Source organism: Thermobia domestica, chromosome 3 (assembly GCF_964235325.1).
Source record: "Thermobia domestica chromosome 3, izTheDome1.hap1.1, whole genome shotgun sequence".
NCBI lineage: Eukaryota > Metazoa > Arthropoda > Insecta > Zygentoma > Lepismatidae > Thermobia > Thermobia domestica.
The window spans coordinates 278837549-278859645 of record NC_137456.1 but is presented as its reverse complement, the minus strand read 5'-3'; the positions used below and the strand labels follow the sequence as shown (position 1 = coordinate 278859645).

At 34.1% G+C, this 22097-nt stretch overlaps 1 long non-coding RNA gene across 1 annotated transcript in view; it reads left to right on the top strand.

Moving 5' to 3' along the window:
• Positions 1-20226, top strand: part of LOC145681085 (uncharacterized) — a 42215-nt gene extending 21989 nt beyond the window's left edge. Inside the window, exon 2 of the long non-coding RNA XR_014130720.1 lies at positions 14485-20226. This is a non-coding gene — a long non-coding RNA (uncharacterized LOC145681085). The remainder of the gene's footprint in view (positions 1-14484) is intronic.
• Positions 20227-22097: the final 1871 nt, after the last annotated feature.

The following is a 22097-nucleotide window of genomic DNA, read 5'->3' as shown; positions in this document are numbered from 1 at the left end:
GAAGAATCTAACAAGCAATACGAGGAGTTAAAGCAGACGATAGAGCATAAGTCCGAAGAATCTAACAAGCAATATGAGGAATTAAGTAGACGAATGGAACAGAAATCAGATGAAACGAAACAGTCAATTGTCCAGGCGATGAATGACATCACCTCGCAGTTCGAGGAAAAGTTAAAAAGAATATCCGAGGATTGTCAGGATAAGCACAACCACCAAATCCAAGAAATCAGTGGTGTAAAAAAGGATTTAGAAGTAATAGAATTTTCTGTTCAACAGCAAAAGATTCAGGTCATCAATAATTCTAACAACAGACGTGCAAATACGCAATTGATAGCTATTCTACAGGAAGAAATTAGAACGCTACAGGTTAAGGACAACACATACCACAATAATATGGGTAGTGATCGCTTGGAGTTTCCCCACTCACCAGAGATGACTTCGCCTTCACCTGTGTCTGATGAGGATATTATTTTGGAAGAAATTCATCCGAAGAGGACAGATGTGCGGAAAAGGGATGGTGCAACGACACATCACGTCATGGATAGGAATTGTCACCCAATAAGTACACGGAATGATAAAAGGAAGGTAAAATTAAGTGTTAAGATGAGTGAAATACGGGCTATGAGTAAATTCAGTGGTAAATGTAATGAGAACGCTACTTCTTTCCTGGAAAAATTTCAGGACGAATGCAATATAATGTGTATAGATAGATCACAATATATGAAATTAATCCCTCATGTATTACTCCCACCATGTTCTTTATGGTTTAAAGCAGTACGTGATCACATCAATACATATGAGGAATTTAAGGCAGCACTGATCGCGAATTATGAAAATGACTTTTTGCTTGCAAATAGAGATGCCACCATTAGAAATCAACATTTCAATCCTCGTTTTCACAAATCTGTTGTTGAATTTGTTGTAAATACATACAACGAATTAAAAGTCGTTAATCCTTTGCAATCGGAATCTAGAATAATAGCATCGATTCGAAATTTGCTCCCATTTAAGTTACAACAGATCTTGTTTTCTACACAGTGTATGAGTTTCAACCATTTATTAATGCTTGTGCAATGCTATGAAACTCAATACCATGCTATGAGTCAACAAGCAGGAGTAGGTAAAAATAAGAATAATTCAGATCATTTTGTACCTGTTCGGAATCTGAATATCAGAAGTGTGAACGATACGGAACACAACCTAAGCCGAGTAAATTCTAGCAATCAAAACGAACGAAATAGGCAAAGTTATGTAGGGAATCAGCCTAACCTAATTAATCGTGATAATCCTGATATCAAATCACCCTACAGAAGTAGACATAAAAACAATCGAAATATAGGGCGAAATTACAGGAATACAACAAGCTACATGGATAGACGTAATTGGAGGTCAAGAGATGGCACTTCGTATCAAAATCAGAATCACGATGAAATACATGTACAACATATTGTGGAACCTAATCATGATTGTGCAGTACAATGTACTTTATTAGAATCATATGCAAGTACGAATGTAAGCTGATTACCGTTAATGAAATTAGGTTAAACCCATATCCGTTATAGATTCTTGTGAACTTTTATTTTTAAGTTTATGTGTTAATATCGATAATGAAAACAATTCTTATAAGTTCGCTATACAGACAATATGAAGAATTATAATTCGATTCATAATTGATTAAAAACAAAGATTATTTATATTAGATTGACTTGTGTTGAAAACTTAACTGCCAAAGATTATGTTAAGTATAAGATTCATTCTATTAAGTTAATTATTCAACGACTGTCTTGAATGAGATTCTTCTATATTTTGATGCCTTATTGATCCAATGTTTATTTTAAAATATCACCTAATATAATTATTATATAATGCGCCCTGGATAATGGTAACTCATGTTTTAACTGTAATTGCTTCTTACGATTTTGACTTCGCACCCTTCAAGGATTAAATAAATAGGCGACGACATTTTAATAATAAAATATAATAATAATGTAATGAATGATAATGAAATAAATATAATTAGTGTAATAAAAGATAAGTATTAATGAAATGAAAGATTTGTGATAAATGTATCTATATCTATGATATGTAATGAAGATACATACGAGGGGCGATCAAAATGTGATGAACATATGTAATGTAAGACCATTATTGTAATCGGACCAGTGGTTCTTGAAGATAAAAGCCAAGCTTACTTATGACTTTTATATTCAGTCCAATTGTCGGGCGACATTTTATATAACGAAATACTTTGGATAGATTAATAATTACCTGCACCTTGGACAGAAAGTGCTCATACATAAGCAATATACTTAATAGAATGTTAATTTAATAATAACAAAAGAAGAATGTTTTTAATACATATAAAAAAAGGTATTATGGGATAGTGTTATGTAGTTAGTTGCTATGTAGTTTTTATGGATACCTAATCATCATGTCTGTGTGCATGACAGTTTGAACGAAAATATATTATAAAGTGTATCAACTAATAAACCAATTAGTACCGTTCATCGACTTTATAATTCTGATAGAAAAGGTGAGAATAGTATATGTAATTATTAAAGATATTTTTTTCATGCAAACAATTGCTACCACTCGAGATTCATATATCAACGATCGAACCAGGTTGACGACTACCCTTGGTGAGTCGTTATAATATTTGCCTTTGATTGACGTAGTTCACTTTTCGAATCTTGGTGAATCCCACAATTCGAATCTTAATGAATCACTCTTCATTTTACGTTAGTGAAGTTAAATTTGTCAGAAGGAGAGAAACGTACATTTGGTTTCGTTTGTCTCAGACTATTTGAACTCCGAAATGGAAGACACATTTTTTGCCTGTACCTACCCGAGAGATTTTCCTGTACCTACCCGTTCATGTGTTCATAGATATCTGTATGTATAGTGGCATTAATCTTTGTTGATCAGCCAGTGAACTAACGTGACTATGTAAATCATGTGTTACAGTATAATATTGACAAACTCCTATTAACTGGAAATATTTGTTTTCATAGATTTCGGGCATAATTGAACATAGAAACGTAAGCAAGATTTCATTTAAGCAGACGATTAGAAAAATACGATTTGTGTAAGATTAAGAATGGAACTGCGACCGAATTCTGTATCTGCAAGGGTGCATCGCTGAGTAGTAACGGATAAGGTGTTCCGGTGTGCTTACCACAGAGAGCATTAAAATCTCTTCCAGTATAGTGTCGGATGAAAAATGTCGGAGAGATGATTGCAAGTTTTTACCCATTGTCGAAGATTATAAGCAGAGATGTAATTGCGCACTGTTCGTTATAGCTGATGATGGAGCCTAAGAGAGTCGGGATTGCGTGTACGAAGATAGTTACGGTAGAATTGACGAGAGCAACGAACTAAAGCTAAATAATGAAGTGGTAGTTTTGGGCGGTAGGGAATAGATTCGGTTTGCGGGATATACAAAGCAGAAGCCTGTTGTATAGTACTGGTGATTACAGTTTCCTGATGGGAAAGGTCGCTATCACTGGTTGGAGATTCAATGTTGTTTAAGACATGAGAAATGTATGATCGGTAGCTGCAGTAGCGGATTTATGTGGGACTTTGGGGCTAAAGCCTCACCCCCAAAATATCAGAGCAAAAGGTATTTGAGGTTATTCACACTAAAAATGATGAGCATTTTGTTGAAGTGATAAATAAGTTTTCATCTGAATTATGACAATGGATTATGGAGGCTTCCTCTTGATTTTGCATTTAGATATTAACTGCTGGTCTTTTCAATTACGAGTGCCGATGGTCTTAACAGCCAAATCGCGAACTAAGTTATAAACAGACCCCCACAGACTAGTAGTGGTGAACTTTTGTTTGGTGATGCTAACTGAAGAAGTTTTGTACTAACGTCTTGAAGTACATCGGGTGATTTTACGAACTTTCGTTCTGTACTAGGAATGGTCATATCTTAATATCTGAAACTCCCATGCAAAAGACATTTGAAGATATCCTCTACCACACGCTTTATTGGGTAGTCAAATAACAATTAATTCGATTTCTCTTGGCTCTTCCTTTAATTCTAAAAACCCTTATGTAGTTCCTGAATTATACTTGATACAGCTGAGCTTGTAAACAGGATTCTTTCCGTGAATCCAAAGCCACCAACCAAAACAAATTCACTCCTGCCTGAAACTGGTTGTAGCCAGTATTGTTTCTTCAACCTTGCTTCATATAGCGCGAAATGCTGCATGGGGTAGATGGTTTAAGAAAGATTTCGTTAAGAAGAAAGGAGAAGACATGTTCCTCAAAAGATTTCAAAGATTCCTTTGTTCTTGGGTACAGAACGGATATTCAGAAACAAGAGGACAATATTCATGATGAAGGAATTTAAACTGGTGTTTTGAGTCTGCTGGTGTGAAAATATACGTAGTTGTTCGAATAGATAGCATGGAGAGAGACATGAGAAACGGATTTGGCAGCTTGAATGATGTGATGAAGAACGTGTTGTTGAGATGGATGGATGCTTTGGAGCGTGAGAGCGAGAAACTCTCACAACTTATTGACAGTGACAGGTTCGTTTACAGATTGGTTTGTGGAAGCGGAAGATTCTGGGGTGCGTAATGGAACAAGCTCAGGGTGTGTTTCTTTGTTGTGCCGATGGTTTTCGCTTGCACTTGTAACTGTAAGCAGAGTGTTGGTGACACTTTGGGGGCTGCTGCATATTCGGACAATTGCGGGTGGCATGAGGACAGGAGCAGTAACTACACACGAAAGAAGTTTTGCATGCGGAAGTAGGATGTGAGTTATATGCCTGGCACTTTTGATATCCAGGAATAGGAGCAGAAAGATAATACAAAATACAGCTGGATAGGCGTCTGGTACGACAGCAGCTGATTAGATGTCTAGCTTATTCCCATGGTACTTAAAATATGAGATCGTATATGCGAAAAAAAATGTTGTAGACAGAACAATTTTACTTATTTAAGATTGTTGCCTAGTTACAAGAGAGAATTTTAGATTCCATTTTTATTTTGTTTATGAATTACTACATACACCCTCCATTCCAAAAGAAACCGAACTTTTTAAAAAAACAAAAAAGCAATGTACATTTTGGAACAAATCATTTTTATTAATCAATGTATTCCCCTTCTGCATCGATACACATATTTGCACGCTCCAACAAGTTGTCAAACGACTTCTCCATGTAGTTTATTGGAATGGTCTTTAGGACGGCGGTCGTCGCCTTCTCAATGGCATCAATCGATGCGTGCCACTTTCCTTTCATCGCCAAATGCAGTTTCGGGAACAGATAGAAATCGCACGGAGCGAGATCTGGTGAATAGGGCGGATGATGCAACCGAATAATGTGATTTTTGACCAAAAATTCAGTTACAAGTCGCGAACGATGTGATGGTGCAGTATCGTCCAAAAGAGTCCAACTGCCGATTTCGCGATATTCGGGCCGAATATGACGAATTCTTGCCAGCAAACGCTTCATTAAAACTCTCCAGTGACTGTCTGTGACGATTTTTTGTTATGTTTGATGAATTCACGCACTTTTTCGATGTTTTCTTCCGATAATCCGGTTCTGGGACGGCCTGATCTTTCATCATCATCCAGCGTCTCTCTACCCGATTTGAATCGCCTGAACCACTCGTAAACTTGCGTACGGGATAGACACTCATCACCATATGCATTTTGTAGCATTTGGTGCGTTTCACTAAAAGTTTTACCCTGTTTATCACAAAACTCAATTGCAGCTCGTTGTTTGAAACTCATTTTCCGACCGATGTACACAACACACTGACAGTTGAAACGCAATAACTTTGTTGCCGTGCATCCAAATGTCATGACATTTATACCAGTTGTCAATGAGGGACTACGCCATCTACCGGTAGAATATTACAACAGATGGCACTAGTGGTACTATTTGTTTTCAAAAGTTCGGTTTCGTTCGGAATGGAGGGTGTATAATGTTGTAATTATTTACACGGAAACCGGTAGGAATAACGAATTCTCTGAATATACATGGCTCCATCTTTGGACAATATGAAGCACACGATTTTTGGTTATACTTGATACAGGCATGGTTTGCAGAACAACACAGTTGTTGCGTTTTCTTTTTTTTCTTTTTTTGCTAGCTTCGGCTAGCCACCCGTACGAGGGTTACTTCCTCTATGGGAAGGTAGATGTATGGGAACTGCTAGAAGAAACAGTGGGAGTTGGTCTATGAGATATTTGAATACTGAAGTGTGGATGGTTAAGGATAAAGAGGAAGGAAATGGCGAAACAGCGAAGGAAAATTGTGAATTGCATTTTTATTTATTTATTATTCACAGTGTTGGGAGGGACATTGTGATCTTCACATCACAACCATAAAGTGATGATGGAGGTGATGAAGTGCGATACACAGCAAACAAAATACAGGGTTGTGTTAGTGGACAGATGCATGTTATTCTTCTCGCTTGGGGGCTACTCCAAGTATTGATGAAAAGACAGTGGGAGCCAGATTAGTTACAAAGGAGTTACTGTGCGAATGATGGACATATGAAGAGTGGGATGACCTCGGACTTCTATTCTGCGACTAAGAGGAGATGGTGGTGATTTGGAGGAAGAGTGTAGTGATAGAGTGTAAAAAGCAGCTTCAATGGTGTATGGAGAGTATGAGCATGAAGTGGAAAGTCAATGTGTGCTGGCATCGTATCGATGAAGAGTGGGTGGCGATCCTCAAGACGAGTAGTGATGTAATTAAGATGGAGAGACTCAAGATGGAAAAGAATATGTGGAAAGGACATGCGTTGATAAAGCTCGTATGTCGGACTGGGTAGTTTGATTCTGTAAGCAATGCAGAGTGCATGTTGTTCCTATATCTTCAGTTTATTATAAAATGAGAGGGGTGCGGCAATCGAGGCTAGATGAGCATATGTGATGACCGGACGTAGAAATACTTTATAAGTATTGAATACAGTTGTTGGACTGAGACACCAAGTAGTGCCTGTAAGATGTTTAAGTAAATTAAGACGATTGTAAGCTTTGGTGGTGATATGATGCAAATGAGCCTTCCAGGTGAGATGTGTGTCTAAGACAAGTCCTAAATATGTTGCTGTTTTTTCCTAGTGGAAGACGTGTATCGCTGACTACGAGATGAAGGTGTTTGGGATTTCTCTGTACTTTTGTGCGCTTTTTAGGGGGTAGGAAAACTATGGTTTGCGTCTTTTGAGCGTTGATCTTTAGGCGCCACAATTTACACCATTGGCCAAATGAATCTATGGCGGATTGCATAATTTAGTTGATGGATGGTTTTGTCCAGCGCTAAGGAGGCGGTGTCATCTGCGTATTGGAAAGCATGTATATTATCGGGCAGAGTTGGAAAGTCTGCTACATAGAGAAGATATAATAGTGAAGAAAGAGACGATCCTTGCGGTACACCAAAATGAAGAAATATTGGATGAGGGAAAGTATGATTAATGGTAACATATGCTAGGCGACAGAACAGAAAATTATATATGAATCTGATGTAAGTAAGGGGAAGACGAAAGTTAAAAAGTTTATATACAAGGCCATGGTGCCAAATGTTGTCAAAAGCTTTTACAAGATCAAAGAGAGTTAAACAAGATGGCCAGGAAGTATTATAGTGATTTGTGATTTAGTTAAGAAGGCAGAATAACTTGTCATTAATACTGAAATTTGGGCAAAAACCTGTTTGATGTGATGGTAATATTTTATATCTGGAAAGATGTGTATGAAGACGGGGTACTAGAATTTTTTCTAAATTTTTGCTGAAGACGAGTCAATTGTATAAGTCGATATGAGGATACACAGTCGGCGGGTTTATTGGGTTTGAGAAACATCAGTACCTTCGAAGTTTTCAGGAGGATGAATGTAAAGATGAGAGAAAGAATGTATAATACTGCGTATGGACTTTCCTTGATATGCCGATATGAGATATTATCAGTGCCAGGTGCGGTGTTTCGTTTTCGTGCAATGGCTGTGCTGATTTCTGGACTGATGAGCTGTGTAAGAGGACGTGATGTATTGAGCGGATGAGTACTGTTTGGCTGAAGATGAGGTGAAGAAAAGTCGAAGTGATCCACTGGGTAGTTGCGAACTGGATGTTCGGGAGTGAACGGTGTAAAGATATCTTCGAGATAAATGGCGAAGGTGTTTGCTTTGTCCAGATCAGAGTCTAGAGGCGAGTCATTGATGATGAGCGGATATGAAGTTTTGGTATATTTGCCAGAGAGAGCGTTTAGCCGTTTCCAATATCGTGTAGGATGAGAGGTTTCGGAGAGAGAATTGCAAGTTTTTATCCATTTTCTTAATTTAAAGGCTTTCACATAATTGTGAACAGTGCGCTCGAGTGCTCGGTGATGTCTAAGTGCCTCTCGATTTCCTGTGTGATATCACGGCTGGGATATAGAGTTATGACTCATTTTCAATTATAAAGATCTGTTATATTTAATGTTGAATATACTGTTTGGTAGTAGAGATACATATATTGTTGATGCATACAAAACGTGTTCAATGAATACACGTTGTGGATATTTGGACATAATTTTAATATTTAAACTCTATATTTACAACAGAGAATACATTACAGAATATGTGGTAGATATATGACCAAACCTTAATTTAATATGATTAACAATAGTTTAAATGTATTTATTCGGCTTGCGCGAAATTAACATTAACAAATTGCTCACCGATAAACGTATATAGGTCTACCCTTTGAAATTAATTTCCTTTATTTATACAGGGAAAGCTTATTTATATATTTATGACTATTTGAAAACGTTATTATGTTGAACAGAATAAATGCTTATTGTAGGATAATTATTGTTCTGGCAGATGAATGGAATAGCAACACAGATGGAATAAAACACTTTTACGGAAATAATTGCTTGCAGACAGTTTCATCACGAATTGAATTTTGAATTCAATGTTTCAGAAGTAGAGATGATCCCTTAATACTATTATTGAGTTTAGCGTTACAGGAATATGTTTAGGTGATACGGAGATAAATGCTGATGGAAGAACTGATTGAATGAGAAATTAGAGGGAAACAATACTACTTTAGAAAACCAATAAACATAATGATGCCCGCTACAAATTTACTTTAGGAATTAGCAGTGAATCAGGGACCACATATGCAGGAGAAACGAATGCTTACCAGCTAGGCATAAGTAAGAATAGAAAATATCCATCAGTTTGAACAGAAATCAACGTGAAATTACTGGTAGTAGTATTTATCAAATTTTAATCTTGCTGGATAGAAGCTACACTGATGGGTGATTTTAGTTATTTGCAGCCTCAAGACTCTTGTCATTGTAATCAAAACTTTCGGCACTCTGCATTTTGTCATTACATGATGTTTTAAATACTATGAAAATAAGAAAGTTTATGAAATACTACTAAACGCAAAAATGCAGTAGTGCTAGTACAACCAATATTACTTTTTAGGGATGTCATATGTGTGAATGGAAGTATGCATTGGAGAACACAGTGAACATGTACTATGACATGTACTTGGAACATTTCTTTGGTAAAGAAGGACCATTTCCTATATTTGTTTTCTCTTAGAAAAAGTCCAACAACACATCTCCTCACAGTAGTAAGATTTTGTCTCAGGCATTGTTAATTCATTTTGCAAAATCTGTCGGTGGAGTAGTTTTTATTGTTTAACAGCCACTGACTCTAACTTGTAAAGGAAGTAGTTGAAGTATCAATGAACGAAGTGTAATTTTAATAACATCCAGTATTTTAATAGACCATACTTTGTACCAAGATAATTTGAATAGTTTGTAGTTATCACCATGACTGTTTCCTGGAAGCCGTTCGTTATACTATTGAAGGATAGTTACGCAACACAGACAGTACGAACTATTTTTTGCACTAAAACAAGATATTGCAAATTCCTTTAAAACGGTGTCTTATGAAAGACCATCCTTTAACGTGACCTCCGACAACTAAAGAAATATATTTGTCGTTATATTTCCATGGAAGATACACACAATTTCTTTAAAAATGTCATATTTATAGTATTTCGCGGTACCGCAACTTTTTTACAATTTATCACCTCCAACAATACTGTGATTGGCGGAAACCTTACGTATTTTGCAGCTATTAATGTGGTATCGAACAGAATCACCCATTCCCCACCACTTTTACCAAACTTTTATTGGACAGTGTAATTGCACAGCGGAAAGTTATCCATTTTATGTGATAGACAGAGCTGTAGAACGAATTATAATGATTGGACTTGAAACTTAGAATTGATTATGGTAGTATGATTATTAATTTAGACATATATTATAACCATTGAATCTATAAAGAGGTCTACGGTTACAGCTTATTGAGGATGACCACATTACTACAACTACGAATTAATATATCAAGGATATTTAAACATGTCCAATACTTTATTACATATGCTTTGAGTAGTTTGATAACCATTTAAAATGTTCTACTAGGATAACAACAGGTAAAATTGTATTTTGTTTGAAACAGCCATGATATTTGCTGCGATTTGTTTGAAATGGTATGCCATATGTTTTGCCTGCATTGACACAAATCATACGGGTTGTTGCTAAAGAGATTATGATTATATTTATGCCTGGAATCTTTCCTTTATGCTAGATTATTGCTAGCCACGTGTTTAATTGAAATGGAGACAAAGATTGACACAGTAGGAACATTATATATACAACTACCAGATTGAAGTAATTTATTTATATATTTGATTATGTTGGCTAATGTAACATTTACAAAGTATTATTATTTAGATGTGTGCGGGCGGGAGACATTACAGGTATTATCGGTAGCTACTAAGTCTACCATTGGTACTTTGATACATTTCGACAGTTTAAACTTAGGAGTTGACATCAAGAAAGATATGTTAGAGAATTTTTATTATCGGTAGATGCAGCACATTACAATTAACAATAAATATTGATATGTTATGAACTATCGAGAGTTTAATTGGCATACGTACTAATGTGTTTTGGGTTATAATAAGAAGTATTTGATTTATAAGATCACAGAACAATATCTTATTCGTATATTCGTATTATTCATTTGCAATAGATACGGGATATCACATCTAGTATCAATAACTATATTATTTTAAATATGACAAGCACTCATGATAGTTGCTAATTTAACTTTTATAATAAGATACGTTATGTGAATTCTTATGGATCAATATTTGATTACTACAATACCATCATGTATCCACATTAAATACGAAACACCATAAAAATTTACAAATTTTACAACATTTGAAATTTTAATTGTATGATTGTCAGACTGAAAAGTTTAGTTTCATAAAAGTTACTTGTATTACAATATCAGAAGTAATCAGTATTATATAAATTTAAAAACAGAAATGTAAAACTGAAAATAAAAAAAATGCAGAACTAAAATTAAAAGTACAACTTTGAAAAAACAAAAATGTAAAACCGAAAATTAAAAACGCAGAAACAAAATTTAAAGTACAAGTAAAAACAAAAATGTAAAACTGAAAATAAAAAAGTTCAGAAGTAAAATTAAAAGTGAAACTTTGGAAAACAAAAATGTTAAACTGAAATACAAAATGCAGAAACAAAATTAAAGGTACAAGTAGAAGAAAAACAAAAATGTAAAACTGAAAAGTGCAACTTTGTAAAACAAAAATGCGAAACTGAAATAAAAATGCAGACACAAAATTAAAAAGAAAAGTAAAAACAAAACTGTAAAACCGAAAATTAAGAATGCAGAACTAAAATTAAAAGAACAGCTTGAAAAAAATTAAAACAGAAAATAGAAGTGCAGAAACAAAATTTAAAGTATAAGTAAAAAACGCTTTCCCGTTGATCTTGTCGCTGGTGTCCCAGATGGATGAGTGGTCTGTAGTGTTCGACCGCAGAACGGAGTTTATCCTGGGTTCGAATTTAACTGAAAAACTGCGTATTTCTTTTAACTGTTCTCGGTGTTTATTTGTGATCCCCTCTCATTTGCATAATATGAAAAGTAAACAAAATGAATAAAGCCAATGTATTGAAAGAAAATATGAGAAAAAGAACCTCAAAGTGAAGCGAGTAAAAAGAAAAGATCGGTACATTTAGTGCTTCATTTTTTGCTTAAAATGAAAATAATAAAGTAACTAACTAATGTGCGTATCCTCGGTAAACTAGATTCTAATTTCAATTCCCTGCAGTTGGATTGAATATAGTGTCCGTTTTAGAAACTGCAACTTTTAGACATATATATCTCAAGACATGTGGATAATTTTGTTATTACTGAGGCGTCCGAATGTAATGAAACCATAACGATATAGCCGACTTGGCGCATGTTATGAAAGCTGTGGAAAGTTTTGCGTACTATATGCGAAAGTGTAGATACCGGAATATATAGTTTAAAGCCCTTCAGCTTCAGCACGATTCTGAATTTTAATGAATAATGCGAGCAAAGTACAGGAGTTTGTTTCAGGTTTATGGCATCGAATTTAACATCCTTACCAGGTTAACAAATATCGCAATCCTACCAGTGATTGTGCTCACCTTGTAAGATTTGTCGGTTAGATAACTCCCTGCATTTTAGTTTCCATTCAACAAGGATGCGCTGAAGCAGTTTGATTAAATCTGTTTCTCTTGAACTTTCTAAAGACCGTCGTGTGCATACGGCTGTCGACGGCTCGCATCAACAAGAAAACACAAAAGTCCATGGGACATGCATCAGGGGATATATGTAAGAAGAAGTAAATGAATTCCTGCTTCATATGCCGTCCTACTCATGTACGTAAACGTTAGCTTCGCCGTATGACTGACGCTTTATCCTGTGAACAACAATGCGAGCTGTGTCGGCGTTGTATAGAAATGAAATATCATGATAGCGGTTCCGAAATCCTTTGGTAATAAACTGTATTGATTTTAAGGTTTGTGTCCGCTCTTCGTAGCTTATGTTCGATATTATAGCTGTAACCAGCAACAACAATACAGCCGTGTGGAAAACTGTAAACAATCGCGATCCCACTCAGAATGCCCTCTGAAATTATTGAGATGGTAGAAGAGGCAATGTTCTTATCACATTCCCACAGATACTTCCAAGGCTTGTTCAGTCTGTGAAACTTTACCTTACCCTGCAAGTTGGCTTTCGAGTGTTTACTCTTCTTCATGATATGCGAGGGACGGAGCATACGAATCCGAGGCGTAGGCTTCTTTACCATATGTAAATTTTGCACAATTATATATTTACAGAGAGGAGGAACATTGCATTGCGCTATTATTATTTGAGACGGTGGTTCTCAAATCGCACCGTGAAAATTACTTTTTGCAACACATTGGGTGTACGCCTGGCTTTTCAATAACTACTATGGCCACTATTAGAGGGACGAGCAATAGAATGGTGCGGCTAGTTTGTTATGATTCAACACAGTCTCGACAACTTTTTTGACACATGGAAGCATTTTATTATACGCTGTTTACTTATTTCGCTATAAGCAATGCAGCCCTCCAGTACATTTCGGACCCGTATGATCATTCACATCCATCTTGCAAATCAACACAGAGTACTTTTGAACTACTCTCAATAAATTCTATGGCGTATTCACGCGTGCGGCTACATAGCTATCAAATTGGTTACCATAAATTTGAATGTACTTTATTTAAAAGTCCATAAAATATTCATGAATATAGCAATATCTGCTTGCTGGTCGTATAGATCAGTAATTTGGGCGTGGAGATTATAAAGTAATTTTGTGACAATCAGATTTCTACATTTCATGAAAGGTTTTGCGATTAACGATTACTCTTATGTAGCTTTCCCTTAAATATTAAATGGACTAATTCTAGAAATTTAATGCTTGTTATTTATATAAGTAAGAAAGCGATGGGGAGATTAGTGAAGACCATTAAATGTCACAATAGTAGAAAAAAGATTTAAAATATGATCATAGAGTCAAAATGAATGTCCGGATTGAAGCGAGAAAGTGGCTAGCACGCCCGCTCCTTATGTGCACGAAGTTTATGGTTTGATTCCTGGTTTGAGAGTCAAAATTTGAAGAAATTAGTAGGTTTTGGGTCCCATCTAGAGCTTGTTGGTCTACGTCTTATGTAGTCTCTGTCTTAAAGGAACACTGAGCTCCAACCCAAACAACCAGTATTTGTCTGCAAGGGAGTAAGTTTATCGAAATTTAAAGAATGAAGTTTAAGTGACGTGATCATCAATAAAAATTCTCTCTCAATATATATATATATATATATATATATATATATATATATATATAGAGAGAGAGAGAGAGAGAGAGAGAGAGAGAGAGAGAGGCGCGAGGGAAGCCAAAATTCAATATTTCCATATAATACAAACAATGACACATATTAAACAACCTTTCGGTACCGTATGTAGTTATAGTGCCGAACTTAATCTACCTACATATTGTTCTGTGGTCCGATCTCAGCCCATTCTACCTAATAACTTAATTCCCCCCCGAGCTCCTGATAGAAAATGTACTTTGTGACTTATTCTCTTGTTTCTTGCTTTTAGGTAACTTACGAAATGACCAGTACAAATCCTGATAAAAGCACAGACTTGCAACATCAGCATTTGTGGAAAGATATTACTTGTGTTAAATGTAGTAAGATTGTTAGAAACGGAAACATTTACAAGTGCAAAGCCAATCATCGTTTCTGCAATTCCTGCTGTTCTTCGGGTAAGTGTACTTTATGTCCTTTTGATTCTTACGATGGCCGATATAAAGAGCCTGCTTATGTTGACAAATTTTTTGAAGCACTGAAAGAGTCAATGACTTTTCCCTGCGATTTCAGAGGCAATGGTTGTCAAGTTACTTTAAAAAGCAAAGACATGGACCATCATGTTTCAGAATGTTCATATAAGGATTTCAGTTGCCCAATTTTAAATTGCATAGTCAAGGTGCACATCCAGAACTTTCAAGAACACGTATCACAAGCACATAGTTCAATAGTGGCAGTGGAAGAAGTAAGCGACGCAAAGACGTGCTTTTGTCCCAAAATTTACCCAATGAGTGATCACTTTTCTATGTGGAATATAAAAGATTTGGGTATCTTTTTATATAGAAGAATATACAGTGACAGTTATAAGGGAGTTCATCACATTCTTCAATTAGTTGGTATATCAGATGAAGCTTCTAAGCTTAGATTTACAATAAATGAAGAAAGGGAGAATACTACAGCCTCACTTACTGGAGACGTTGAGATGATTTCCACTAACGAAGACTTAATTATAAGAAGAGGAAATGCAATGATGCTAAGCGGGCATAGCGTTTGCCCTAAAATAACTGTTACAGTTTTCAGAGATAAAGAACGCAATGCTAATCGTCAAAGCAAGAAATTATCCTCACCCGACTAAATCATTTTTCTTGCAATTTTCTTAAAACCTTACATTAAATTCATATATTATGTTCCTTGAAAAGAAAGGGGAGCTTGTATTTACCCCTATAGTCATGTTATGTAATATTTTTTTATGTAATTTGTACAATTATGTATGCTTTGCATCACGATATTTCCTAATAATCGTTACTCTTAAAGAAAGTGATGTTTTGCATGTGTTCATTAAGCTCTTTTTTCTTATTTCTCTGAGTTTTATCTGCACACGAAGTAATTAAGTTCATATTGAAACTTTTTAGAATATTGATTGATTCATTTCTAACCGGGATTCATATGGTGAATAAACTTGACATTTACGTGTATGTATAATAAATAGAGATGAGAAGTCTCAAAACTCAATAATTTATGCTTGTTAAACAAGGAAAATGTTTGAAGTTATTATGTTCGAACTCAAGGATATTCGTTTTGTATAAAATTAAATGTATCAGCAAGGTAAGAAAATATCTCATGTATATTTCTGTGATCGAAGCCTTTTGGTGCGATTTAGGATATATGGACGGACAGCGAGGACTTTGAAGTTCAATTTCTCATGAAAAATTCATATTTATTTTGTGATTCCAACCAAATATATACTTATGAAGTTTATTTTGTAATGCTGACAGTTAATAACATTCTCTTGATGTGATTTACGTAAGATGTTGAAGTTCAAAGATTTCTGCTGCAAAAATCCAATTTTGAGTTACACCACTTTAGATCGAAGCGATCCGTATGTATACATATCATTTCTATTTGCTTTCTGTGAGTTTTAAGATTATTATCTCTTGAAAACCATTTCACACGTTGATAAGTCCCAGTTAATCTATCGTTGCTTGATCCTTAGTCTGAAGCAGCTCATGTTGAACTAGGATCACTTGAAGTATCCTCTCGACATTGTGTTTAGTCCATTCATTGTACTATCAAACCAATTTTATATATAAGAATATGTGTATTTGTCATCATGGGCTGAGGTAAACCTTGAACCAAAAAATCTAAAATAATTTGTTTTTTAGAACAGAGCACCAAAGGTACGGAATTCTCACTTTTCCATCAAAAACTCTTGATATAAACCATCCACCATCGCCGCTTACTTGTTTCAACAATATTTAATATTACGTCATTTTGATCAATTCCATTTCTATGTATCACTATCAAAATTACAGTTTTTAATATAGTGAAAATACTAAGAATGAATCAGTCTTAAGTAACCTACACTACATTAAATTCTGAAGACCAGTAAATCATCATGTGGGAAATAGGTGCAGTATGCGAGATTTTTAAAGGAACTTGTCAATAAAATGTGAAAAATAGTAAATTAAAATTTATTTTTGTTTCAAGCTATTATAAAACTTTTTGAATGCTTTATACACTGGAGACAAATCAATAGAATTTATTTAAGATACAATGTCAAGGTGTTTTTTAAACACAATTGTACTGGAAGCGCGTTGTAATGTGATTCACAGTAATTATAATGAATAGTAATTTTTCTTTTTGCACGTTATATAAAGAATTTATTGTTTAGTGTTGTGTTTTCTATTTTTGTGGAATAAGTGCAGTACATGAAGCCATAATTGTCTTTCTGATACAGTTTTATTTTAATAATCAACAATGGGAATTTTTTCTATGTTTTGTTCATTACATGCTACATACACTAATTATTGGGAAAAAGTCAATAACTATGGAATTGACAATAAACCCCTTTAATTTAGGTACATTGTTCTCAAGTGCCTCAAGATTCACTCCGCTTTTTAACTGTAAATAACATGTATATGTTCATGTATTAACTTCTCATTCACTGTATCTAAACGAAAAACACCTGTGTATACTACGAATGTATATACTATCTTCCTTTATTTTTGTTGCGAGTGAAGGATTTCCTTGAATTAAACTTTAGTATGTGTTTTCCTTAACGCATTTATGTTGATATAAGTAGAATGCACTGTTTATTATTACACGCATTTAATAATTATTTTATGCTTTATCTAGAATCGTGTATAATTAAACTAGTTTATAAATTTTAACTTGTGATACTCAGTTACGTGTATTTTTTTATGACAAGAAAAGTTTAATTTACGTACATCTCTTCGTAAAGTCATATATATCAATGTCTTTATATAGTACGAAAGTATAAGAAGTTACATATTTGCTTATAATTCAGAATGCAAGGATAAACTTTTATATCCTTAATGTTTGAGGTAATGGGAAATAGTTTAGTGAATTTAAATGATTCAGTTAGAAACAGCATCAAGTAAAAACTGTTTTATGTAACGTTTATTGGTCAGGAGTGCATAAAGTTAGGGAAGATACATGAAACTCATTCTTCGTAAACTTTTCAAGCTCGAAATCAAATGTGTGGTAAAGTAACAACATTGTGAAACCAAACTAATGAATTTCAAATGTCAATGATATTTAGTGCCATTTGTTGTGTGGCTTTTAATTCAAAGTAGATTTAGTAAGGGTGGCATATATGTTAATAAGGTGTTCCATGTAACATCAGCATACTGATCAGTTTTCCTTTTAGATATTGACAAATTTTAGTTCACTAAATATCCTCTGCAGTGCCTTACTGGTGGGAATAATGTCGTGTTAAGATATCTTTTATATATTCAAGAGATTTGTAAATATAAATATGAACATGTTTCCGAATTTATTGCACAAAGATGTGACCGATGTCAGTAATATGTACCAGAATGAAATTTCTCAGGGGATGTATTTCCATTCTATATTAATAATTAAAAACGAATAACTTTCATGTAGTGTATAATGTGGATGGTCACTGATTTCACATCGAACTGTTGTGGAGCGTGCAAATTGAATATATATTTCATACGTACAAATGATGAATAGTAATATGCATGAAATTTTCAACAGAATTTCCGCTATACCATTTAGGAAACTTCCATATTTTTTTTCTAGTGGCGTAAATACATAAACATTATAATTCACTCCATGCGCAAGCTATTATAGCTGTTCTTGCTGTTTATAAACATAGTAGATCTTTCTGAGAGAATAAAGTAAACGTACACTGGAAAGCGTTCCTAATTTTCTATATTGTAATATAAACACGCAGAAAAGAAGTATTGTGTAGTTATTGTGTGTTCAGAATTCTTCATTGAGATTTACCTTATTATATATTGTCAATTCTTTAAGAGGATACTACGTGTGCGTGAGAAAATAGCAACAGCTTGAAAGCGGTACATGCTTCTATTAATACATTTTCCTAAATTTGTTACAGGAATGACAGTTCGCAGAAAATTTTGTCTGGTGTTTTTTTCTAAATTTTATATTTTAAAGGAGTTTAAAACTAATGTGTGTACCTTTTGTATTTTCAGAATATTTTTACTATATAAACTATGATAAATTGATACATTTTATTGCGCATTAAAGATAATAATATTAAACTTGTGAGACCATTTGGTTTCCACAGTGTTACGTTACAAAGTATTTAAATACTTACGTATTATTTATATTTTCTATGTATTTGCTATATCCACTATGGTTGAACTTGACATCGGATATGACATTAGATATTCGTGTAGAGTTAAGGAGTTTGTGCTGTAAAGATAATACTGTAGGTTTCCTGTTACTCGACACCACGGGACCAAACACGAGTAGGATAACTAAGTCGGTTAAAACGAAAATCACTATTTCATAACCCCTAAATTCTGTTGCGCCTCTACAATGGCTAAGACGACTTATAGTATTATAGTTCAATAAATTTAAGTTACCAAAACCAGAAATTTCTACCACAAGCTGCTTCAGTTTCATTCAATTGAACGAAATGTTGTATATTACAATAATATACTGTAGATTATCACACAACTGAGACACTTACTGTGTACGTGTATTGGTGGAAGAAAACACACACACAAAGACGATTGAACCTACAAGACTGAATGAAGTATAGTACTGCATTTTATAAACGCGTTTACTAAACGAAATAAAGTATATTTGGAATTAAAAATACAAAAATCACTTGAAACATTTGTGATTTGTGGAGTTTATTTTTGTGAAGCTCCGACATAACTGATAAACAAAATGCTTTATTTCTTAGAAGGTGCATCGTTATTCCAGTTAAGGAGAAATCGGATAAGAGAGAGTCCATTGTATTATGAAATTTGTTAGACTATTTAATTTTCACAGTGTTATATTACAAAAGATTTTAATACTAACCTATCATTAATGTTTCCAGTGGGTCATACCATATCCATTATCATAACATTTTATTGATAATATACTATTACAATTCTTAATAGCGGTAAGAACTTTTAGCTCTTATAGAGTGAAGTATATAAAGAATTTCTTCGTTAACGATAATATCAGCAGATCTGTCAGGCCAATTGCTTTTCACAGTGTTACAATAGATTTTAATATTAAGGAATCATTTGTTTTTCAGTGTTTTATCATATCCATTATAATGAAAGTTGACAGATGTTATGTAATTTCACATTTGTTTCGAGTTAAGATTTTTGCATTAACAACAATACTATCGACTTTGGTAGACCACTTGGTTTTCACAGTGTTGCATTACGAGATTTCAATATTAACGTATCACTTCAGTTTCTAATTTTCCTACATCCATTAGGATAAAATTTGATAGACATTATGGTATTATCAGTTGTATTTTTTAAGTAGTTGTTTAGAGTAACACGCTTTTTAGCCTTAACAGCAATGTTATCAAACTTGTTAGATCATTTGCTTTTCTGTGTGTTACATTACATAAGATTTCAATACTAATGTATCGTTTATCCTTTTATTATTGTATTTTCTGTATCCATTATGTGAAAGTTGATAGAGGTTATGCTAACACAAGTTATGCCATTAGATACTTGTGCAGAATTAAGCATTGTTTTGCAATAAAGGTAATATTATTCAACTTAGTGCACATTAATTTGTTTTCTTCAAACATTTTTTATTTAAGTTTTGATAATCTAGAGATTTGGTAGTACATGGAGCAGAACTGAAGCTGTAAGAAAGTGTTCTAAGGAGACCTTAGGATTGAAGCCTGGCAATCAGAAAGCAGTGGGTTCGATTTCGTTATCGGCTGTTGCGAATGAACTATATTAGTTCTCCACTATATGTGTGAATACTGGAGTAGTATTCAAATATATAATCATTTCCTGGCAAGTGGTTTTAGATGTTCAAAACAGACATACAGTTGTTCAATAACAAATCCTCAATGCTCAAGATAAAGCTTTTATTGTCCCATGCTTATTCTTTTGGTCTAAATACGAATGATTACTTAAAGAGAATTATTGTGGAAAAGTTGAGTAAAGGTATGAAAAGCAATGAGCGAATTGTGAAATTTCAGTGCCAAGATTATGTCTACTACAATTTGACATGATCTCAAAGCGACCTAGAGACCTCTCGTACTAACTGTGAGCTTTCTACCAATGAACCACCGTACTTCGTCTTTCCACAGTCAAGGTGTTTTAACATGATATAATATACAATTTTTATATTGGCATGTTCTAAAATTGAATAAAGGTTAGCTGTATTTTATTTAGGATTTTTAATGTAATAATTGATGCGATCACTTGAACGGGGTGATCCACACTAGCTCTGAGGTCAGATTTCAAAATTTGATCAAACACGCTTGTCATCTCGATTCTAAATAGTTTGTGCTTGGTGAAAATTTTGTTATTTTCGAACACTTAAAATTCGCAGTGTAATATTGCCTTATGTTTAATACTCCGAAAACAGTAAACTAAATCTTTTTCACACTCGCAGAATAACACTGCCGTAAGTAAAAATAAACCTTAAATCCTTAATATTTCATAATTATAAGTTGTATGTCTGTTAGGAAAATTTTCTGTACAACAATGATACATACATACATATATACGTATTGAACTAAAGGTACAGATTACAAAAACTGAAAACGTAATTGAGTTTATTGGTTATATATATATATATATATATATATATATATATATATATATATATATATATATATATATAATATATGTTTCCTGTAAAGTTCTATTCTGGGAATTCGTTATTGTCTCTGCTTTTATATTGCCTCCAAAATAGTAAATACTATACTATAAATTTATATATAGTTAGTACAAATTCGGGTTTAATGTTCGGGTAACTTCCAGAGTACGAAGAGAGACGGTAACTTAGCTGTCTAACATATTTACTTTCTTTTCGGGAAACGAGGTTATTCCGAATTCGGTAAGTTAAATTTACCCCGAATTTTACACGTATCTACAGTATAACTCTGTTTCTCAAACTTCACGTCAGAAGACCTTTTTGTTAGGACGTTTACGGAGCACCTTAGTCTTATTCTCTCCGAAAGCGATTTTTTTTTGTATTTTCTTTATTATGAGCACAAGTCAATACCAGTATCCTTTTATATTTGAGGTATAAATTAAATTTCTATTTATTGTCCATTGGTATTCATAGAAGAAACTACGTATTAGTTTATTGTAATAATAGGCTATTAAGGATATTTTAGGATAGATAGCGTAATGTTAGGATCATCAAGTCTAGGAGGCTCACGTGGGCAGCTCATGTAGCCAGGATGGAAGAAAGTAGGAACGCTTTTAAAATCTTAACTGGAAGACTAACCGGAAAGCAACCATTAGGAAGACCTAGGCGCAGATGGGAGGACAATATTAAGATGGACCTCGCAGATATAGGAATACAAAGTAGAAACTGGATCCAATTGGCTAAGGATAGAAGTCAATGCAAAGCTTTTGTGAACGCGGCATTAAACCTCCGGGTTCCATAGGCCATAGAGTTAGTTAGTTA